A 7,526-nucleotide genomic window follows, 5' to 3' on the forward strand; every position below is an offset into this window, starting at 1 on the left:
AACACAAATTAAGTAAAATGAAAAAATACTAAAAGCAGCAAGGGGCAAACAATAAACACACAAGGGAATCCCCATTAGGTTATCCATCATTTTTCAGCAGAAACTCTGCAGGCCAGAAGGGAATGGTAAGATATATTTAAAGTGATGAAATGAAAAAGCTTAGAACCAAGATTACTCTGCACACCTAGGATCTCCTTCAGATTTGACAGAGAAATCAAAAGATTCACAGACAAGAAAAAACAGAGTACTCGGCACCACCAAAGCAGCTTTATCACAAACACTAAATTAACTTCTCCAGATGAGAAAGACAAGAGAGGAAAAATGGCTTAAATAAACAAATCAAAACAATTAGGAAAATGGTAATAGAAACATAAAAAGTCAAAGTGTTAGATGCTTAGTCATGTCCAACTCTTTGTGACCTAATGGACTGTAGCCCACAAGGCTCCTCTGTCCATGGAATTCTCCAGGCAGGAATAGTGGACTGGATAGCCATCCCCTTCTCCAGGGGATCTTCCTGACCCAGGGATTGAACCCAGGTCTCCTGCATTGCAGATTCTTTACTGTCTGATCCAGCAGGGAAGCCCATATAAACAGATAATTGCTTTAAACTTAAAATGGGCTTTTGATGGACAGGGAAGCCTGGCATGCTGCAGTCCATGGGGGTCACAGAGTTGGACACGACTGAGTGACTGAACTGACTAAATGGGTTAAATGGTCCAAACAAAAGACACATATTGGTTGAAAGTATATAAAGCCCTTAGTGAAGAGCTAACAACTATCCTCAAACTCTTTCAAAAATTGCAACCCATTTGTGTGCTGTCTACCTACAAGAGATGCATTCCATACCTAGGGACACATACAGACTGAAAGTAAAGGAATGAAAAAAGATTATCCATGCATATCATTTTTTTTTTTTAGCTGGAGTAGCAATGCTAATATCAGACAAAATGCATTTTAAAATAAAGACTATTATAAGAGACAAACAAGACCAATTATGTACGATCAGGGGATCAATCCGAGAAGATTTATGCAACCAAACTGAGAGTGCTTCAGTTCATAAGACAAAGGTTACCATTCATAAAAGGGTAAATCAAAAATAACACAATAATAGCAGAGGATGTTAACACTTCACTTACACCAGTGGACAGATTATCAAGACAATATTAATAAGAAAACACAAACCTTAAATGATACATTAAATGAGATAGACTTAATTGGTATTTATACTACATTAAAGCAGCAGAAGACACTTTCTTCTCAAGTGCACAAGGAATATTCTCCAGAATAGATCACACATTGTGTGGCAAATCAAGCCTTGGTAAATTTAAGAAAACTGAAATTGTATCATGTATCTTCTTCGACCACAAAACTATAAGATTAGAAATAAAATACAAGGGACAAAACTTATAAAAACAAAACAAAACAAAATGCCTGAAGGCTAAGCCATATTCCACTAAATAATCAATGGATCACTGAAGAAAATGAACAAGAAATGAGAAAATACTTAGAAACAAATGAAAACAAAATAGAATGACCCAAAATCTATGGATGCAGCCAAAGAAGTCCTAAGAGGGAATTTTATAGCAATACAATCCTACCTCAAGAAACAAGAAAAATTCAAATAAAACATCAAACCTTCAACCTAAAGCAACTATAGAAATAAGAACAAACAAAACTCACTTACTAGAAGTAAAGAAATCACAAAGATCAGAGCAAAAATAAATGAAATAGAAACAAAGAAAACAACAGAAAAGATCAGCGAAACTAAAAACTGGTTCTTTGAGAAGATAAACAAAACTGATAAACATTTAGCCAGATCAATCAAGAAGAAAAAGGAGAGGACTCAAACCAATAAAATTAGAAATGAAAAGAAGTTACAATTGACACTGCAGAAATACGAAAGATCGTAAAAGACTACTAAAAGCAACTATATGCAAATAGAATGACAATCTGGAAGAAACTGACAGCTTCTTAGCACTGTACAACTTTCCAAGACTGAACCAAGAAAAAAGAGAAAATAAAACAGATCAACCACAAGTATTGAAGCTGTAATTGTCAATAAAAATCTTCCAACAAACAAAAGTACAGAAACAAGTGATTTCACAGGCATATTCTAGCAAACAGTTAGAGAAGGGCTAACAACTATCCTTCTCAAACTTTTTCAAATGTTGCAAAGGGAGACACACTCCCTAAATCATTCTAATAAGCCACAATCACTCTGATACTAAACCCATCGATATAAAAAACAGAAGAGAAAATGATAGATCCAATTCCCTGATAAACATAAACACAGAAATCCTAACAAAATAATAGATAAGAGAATCTAACAATACATTAAAAGGGTCATACACCATGATCAAATTTGATATGTCCCAGTAATGCAAGGATTATTCAATATACACAAATCAACCAATGCAATACTTGTTGTTTGTTGTCATTGGTTTGTTGGAAAAAAAATCAATACAAATTAACAAATCAAAAGATAAAAACCATATGATTATCTCAATAGATGTAGAGAAAGCTTTTGACAAAATTCAACAAAAATTTATGATAAAAACCCGCCAGAAACTGAGCATAAAGGGATCCTACCTCATCAGATGAAGACCAATAACTATATACTACAAATGCACAACAAGCACCATTGTCAAAGGTGATAACCTGAAAGCATTTTCACTAAGATACAAAATGGAACATTCAGTTCAGTTCAGTTGCTCAGTCGTGTCCGACTTTTTGCGACCCCATGAATTGCAGCACGCCAGGCCTCTCTGTCCATCACCAACTCCTGGAGTCTACCCAAACCCATGTCCATCGAGTCGGTGATGCCATCCAACCATCTCATCGTCTGTCGTCCCCTTCTCCTCCTGCCCCCAACCCTACCCAGCATCAGGGTCTTTTCCAATGAGTCAACCCTTCGCATGAAGTGGCCAAAGTATTGGAGTTTCAGCTTCAACATCAGACCTTCCAATGAACACCCAGGATTGATCTCTTTTAGGATGGATTGATTGGATCTCCTTGCAGTCCAAGGGACTCTCAAGAGTTTTCTCCAACACCACAGTTCAAAAGCATCAATTCTGTGGCGCTCAGCTGTCTTCACCGTCCAACTCTCACATCCATACATGACCACTGGAAAAACCATAGCCTTGACTAGACGGACTTTTGTTGGCAAAGTAATGTCTCTGCTTTTAAATATGCTATCTAGGTTGGCCATAACCTTCCTTCCAAGGAGTAAGAGTCTTTTAATTTCATGGCTGCAATCACCATCAGCAGTGATTCTGGAGCCCAAAAAAATAAAGTCTGACACTGTTTCCACTGTTTCCCCATCTATTTGCCATGAAGTGATGGGACCAGATGCCATGATCTTAGTTTTCTGAACGTTGAGCTTTAAGCCAACTTTTTCACTCTCCTCCTTCACCTTCATCAAGAGGCTCTTTAGTTCTTCTTCACTTTCTGCCATAAGGGCGGTGTCATCCGCATATCTGAGGTTATTGATATTACTCAGCCATTAAAAAGAATACACTTGCTCAGCCATTAAAAAGAATACACTTGAATCAGTTCTAATGAGGTGGATGAAACTGGAGCCTATTATACAGAGTGAAGTAAGCCAGAAAGAAAAACACCAATACAGTATACTAACACATATATATGGTATTTAGTTAATCGGTAAAGATAACCCTGTATGCGAGACATCAAAAGAGACACAGATAAATAGAACAGTATTATGGACTCTATGGGGGAGCGCGAGGGCGGGATGCTATGGGAGAATGGCACTGAAGCATGTAAATTATCACATGTGAAACGAATAGCCAGTCCAAGTTTGATGTATGATATAAGGTGCTCGGGGCTGGTGCACCAGGATGACCCAGAGGGATGGGATGGAGAGGGAGGTGGGAGGGGGGTTCTGGAAGGGGAAAACATGTACACCCATGGTGGATTCATGTCAATGTATGGTAAAACAAATACAATATTGTAAAGTTAAAATAAATAGATAAATAAACTAATGAATAAAAAAAAAAAAGAAGAAGACAAGGATGTCTACTCTCCCCACTCTTACTCAACATAATTTTGGAAAGTCATAGCCATGGAAATCTGAGAAGAAAATTAAATAAAAGGAATTCAAATTGGAAAAGAAGTAAAACTGTCACTATTTGCAGGTGATACTATACTTATAAAATCGTAAACACATATCACAAAACTACCAGTGCTAATCAGTGAATTTGGTAAATTTTGTGATACAAAATTAATACAAAGAAACCACTTGCATCCCCATACACTAACAGCGAATTTCAGAAATACACAAGGAAAGAATCCCATTTGCTATTACAACAAAAGGAATAAAATACAAGAAATAAGGCTACCTAGGAGGCAAAGACTTGTACTCAGAAAGCTATAAGTTTCTGACTAAAGAAATCAAAGATGACACAGTTGGAGTGATATACCATGTTCTTGGATTAAAAGAATCACTCTTGTGAAAATTACTATACTCCCCAAAGCAATCTAAAGATTCAAGGTAATCTGTATCAAATTAACAATGGAAGTTTTCATAGAATTAGAAGAAAATAATCAATTTTTATTGAAATACGAAAGACTCCAAATAGCAAAAAAAAAAAAAAAAAAAATATCAGAAGACCGAAATATGGAACTGAAGAATTCAGACTCCCTGATTTCAGACTATACAAGAAAGCTACTCTCATCAAGATGGTATGGTACTGGAACAAAAACAGAAATATAGATCAATGGAACAGAAAAGAAAGCCTTGTGATAAACTCACACATGTGTGATCATTTAATCTATGACAAAGGAGACAAAGATACACAATGGAGTAAAGACAGTCTCTTCAGTATGCAGTGCTGGGAAAAACTGTAGAGCATCATATAAAAGAATGAAATTAGAACATTGGAAGGCAAAAGAAGAAGTCAAGTAACACCTGGAGTAATGGGAAAATTTGCCCTTGGAGTGAAGAATAAAGCAGGGTAAAGGCCAATAGAGTTTTGTCAAGAGAATGCATTGGTCATAGCAAGCACCCTCTTCGAACAACACAAGAGAACATCACCAGATGGTCAATATTGAAATCAGATTGATTATATTCTTTGCAGCCAAAGAAGGAGAAGCCCTACACAGTCAGCAAAAACAAGACTGGGAGCTGACTGGGGCTCAGATCATGAACTCCTTACTGCCAAATTCAGACTTAAATTGAAGAAAGTAGGGAAAATCACAGGGCCATTCAGGTATGACCTAAATCAAATCCCTTATGACGATTCAGTGAAAGTGACAAATAGATGCAAGGGATTAGATCTGATAGAGTGCTTGAAGAACTATGGACAAAGGCTCATAAGAAGCAAAAGGCAAAGGAGAAAAGGAAAAATATACCCATTTGAAAGCAGAGTTCCAAAGAATAGCAAGGAGAGCCTTCCTCTGTGATCAATGCAAAGAAATAGCAGAAAACAATAGAATGGGAATGACTGGAGCTCTCTTCAAGAAAATTAGAAACACCAAGGGAACTTTTCATGCAAAGATGGGCATAATTAAAGGATAGAAATGGTATGGAAGTAACAGAAGCAGAAGATATTAAGAGGAGGTGGTAAGAATACACAGAACTATACAAAGAAGATCTTTATGACTCAGATAATCACGATGGTAGTTTGAGCATTCTTTGGAATTGCCTTTCTTTGGGATTGGAACGAAAACTGACCTTTTCCAGTCCTGTGGCCACTGCTGACTTTTTCAAATCTGCCGGCATACCAAGTGCAACACTTTCACAGCATAATCTTTCAGGATTTGAAATAGCTCAACTGGAATTTCAACACCTCCACTAGCTTTGTTCATAGAGATGCTTTCTAAGGCCCACTTGACTTCACATTCCAGGATGTCTGGCTCTAGGTGAGTGATCACACCATCGTGATTATCTGGGTCGTGAAGATTTTTTTTGTACAGTTCTTCTGTGTATTCTTGTCACCTCTTCTTAATATCTTCTGTTTCTGTTAGGTCCATGCAAACTACCGCACAATTGGACTCATCTCACATGCTAGTAAAGTAATGCTCAAAATTCTCCAAGCCAGGCTTCAGCAATATGTGAACTGTGAACTTCCAGATGTTAAAGCTGGTTTTAGAAAAGGCAGAGGAACCAGAGATCAAATTGGCAACGTTCGCTGGATCATCGAAAAAGCAAGAGAGTTCCAGAAAAACATCTATTTCTGCTTTATTGACTATGACAAAGCCTCTGACTATGTGGATCACAATAAACTGTGGAAAATTCTGAAAGAGATGGGAATACCAGACCATCTCACCTGTCTCTTGAGAAACCTGTATGCAGGTCTGGAAGCAACAGTTAGATCTGGACATGGAACAACAGACTGGTTCCAAATAGGAAAAGGAGTACGGCAAGGCTGTTTATTGTCACCCTGCTTATTCAACTTATATGCAGAGTGCATCATGAGAAACACTGGGCTGGAAGCAATACAAGCTGGAATCAAGATTTCTGGGAGAAATAACAATAACCTCAGATATGCAGATGACACCACCTTTATGGCAGAAAGTGAAGAAGAACTAAAGAGCCTCTTGATGAAAGTGAAAGAGGAGAGTGAAAAAGTTGTCTTAAAGCTCAACATTCAGAAAACTAAGATCATGGCATCTGGTCCCACCACTTCATGGGAAATAGATGGGGAAACCGTGGAAACAGTGTCAGACTTTATTTTTGGGGGGCTTCAAAATCACTGCAGATGGTGATTGCAGCCATGAAATTAAAAGACGCTTATTCCTTGGAAGGAAGGTTATGACCAACCTAGACAGCATGTTTAAAAGCAGAGACATTACTCTGTCAACAAATGTCCATCTAGTGAAGGCTATGGTTTTTCCAATGGTCATGTATGAATGTGAGAGTTGGACGGTGAAGAAATCTGAGCGCTGAAGAATTGATGCTTTTGAACTGTGGTGTTGGAGAAGACTCTTGAGAGTCCATTGGACTGCAAGGAGATCCAACCAGTCCATCCTAAAGGAGCTCAGTCCTGGCATGCTGTGATTCTTGGGGTCGCAAAGAGTCAGACACAACTGAGAGACTGAACTGAACTGAACTGAAAATCACTGCAGATGGTGACTGCAGCCATGAAATTAAAAGACATTTACTCCTTGAAAGAAAAATTATGACCAAGCTGGACAGCATATTAAAAAGCAGAGACATTACTTTGTCAGCAAAGGTCCATCTAGTCAAAGCAATGGTTTATCCAGTAGTCATGTATGGACGTGAGAGTTGGACTATAAAGAAAGCTGAACACCAAAGAATTGATGCTTTTGAACTGTGGTGTTGTAGAATACTCTTGAGAGTCCCTTGGACTGTAAGCAGATCCAACTAGTTCATCCTAAACGAAATCAGTCCTGAATATTCATTGGAAGGACTGATGCCGAAGCTGAAACTCCAAAATTTTGGCCACCTGATGCGAAGACTCATTGGCTTATTGTGAAAGACCACCTGACTCATTTGAAAAAACCCTAATGCTTGGAAAGATTGAAGACAGGAGAAGGGGTCGACAGAG

Source organism: Giraffa tippelskirchi, chromosome 11 (assembly GCF_054371585.1).
Source record: "Giraffa tippelskirchi isolate mGirTip1 chromosome 11, T2T-mGirTip1v1.2.pri, whole genome shotgun sequence".
Lineage (NCBI taxonomy): Eukaryota > Metazoa > Chordata > Mammalia > Artiodactyla > Giraffidae > Giraffa > Giraffa tippelskirchi.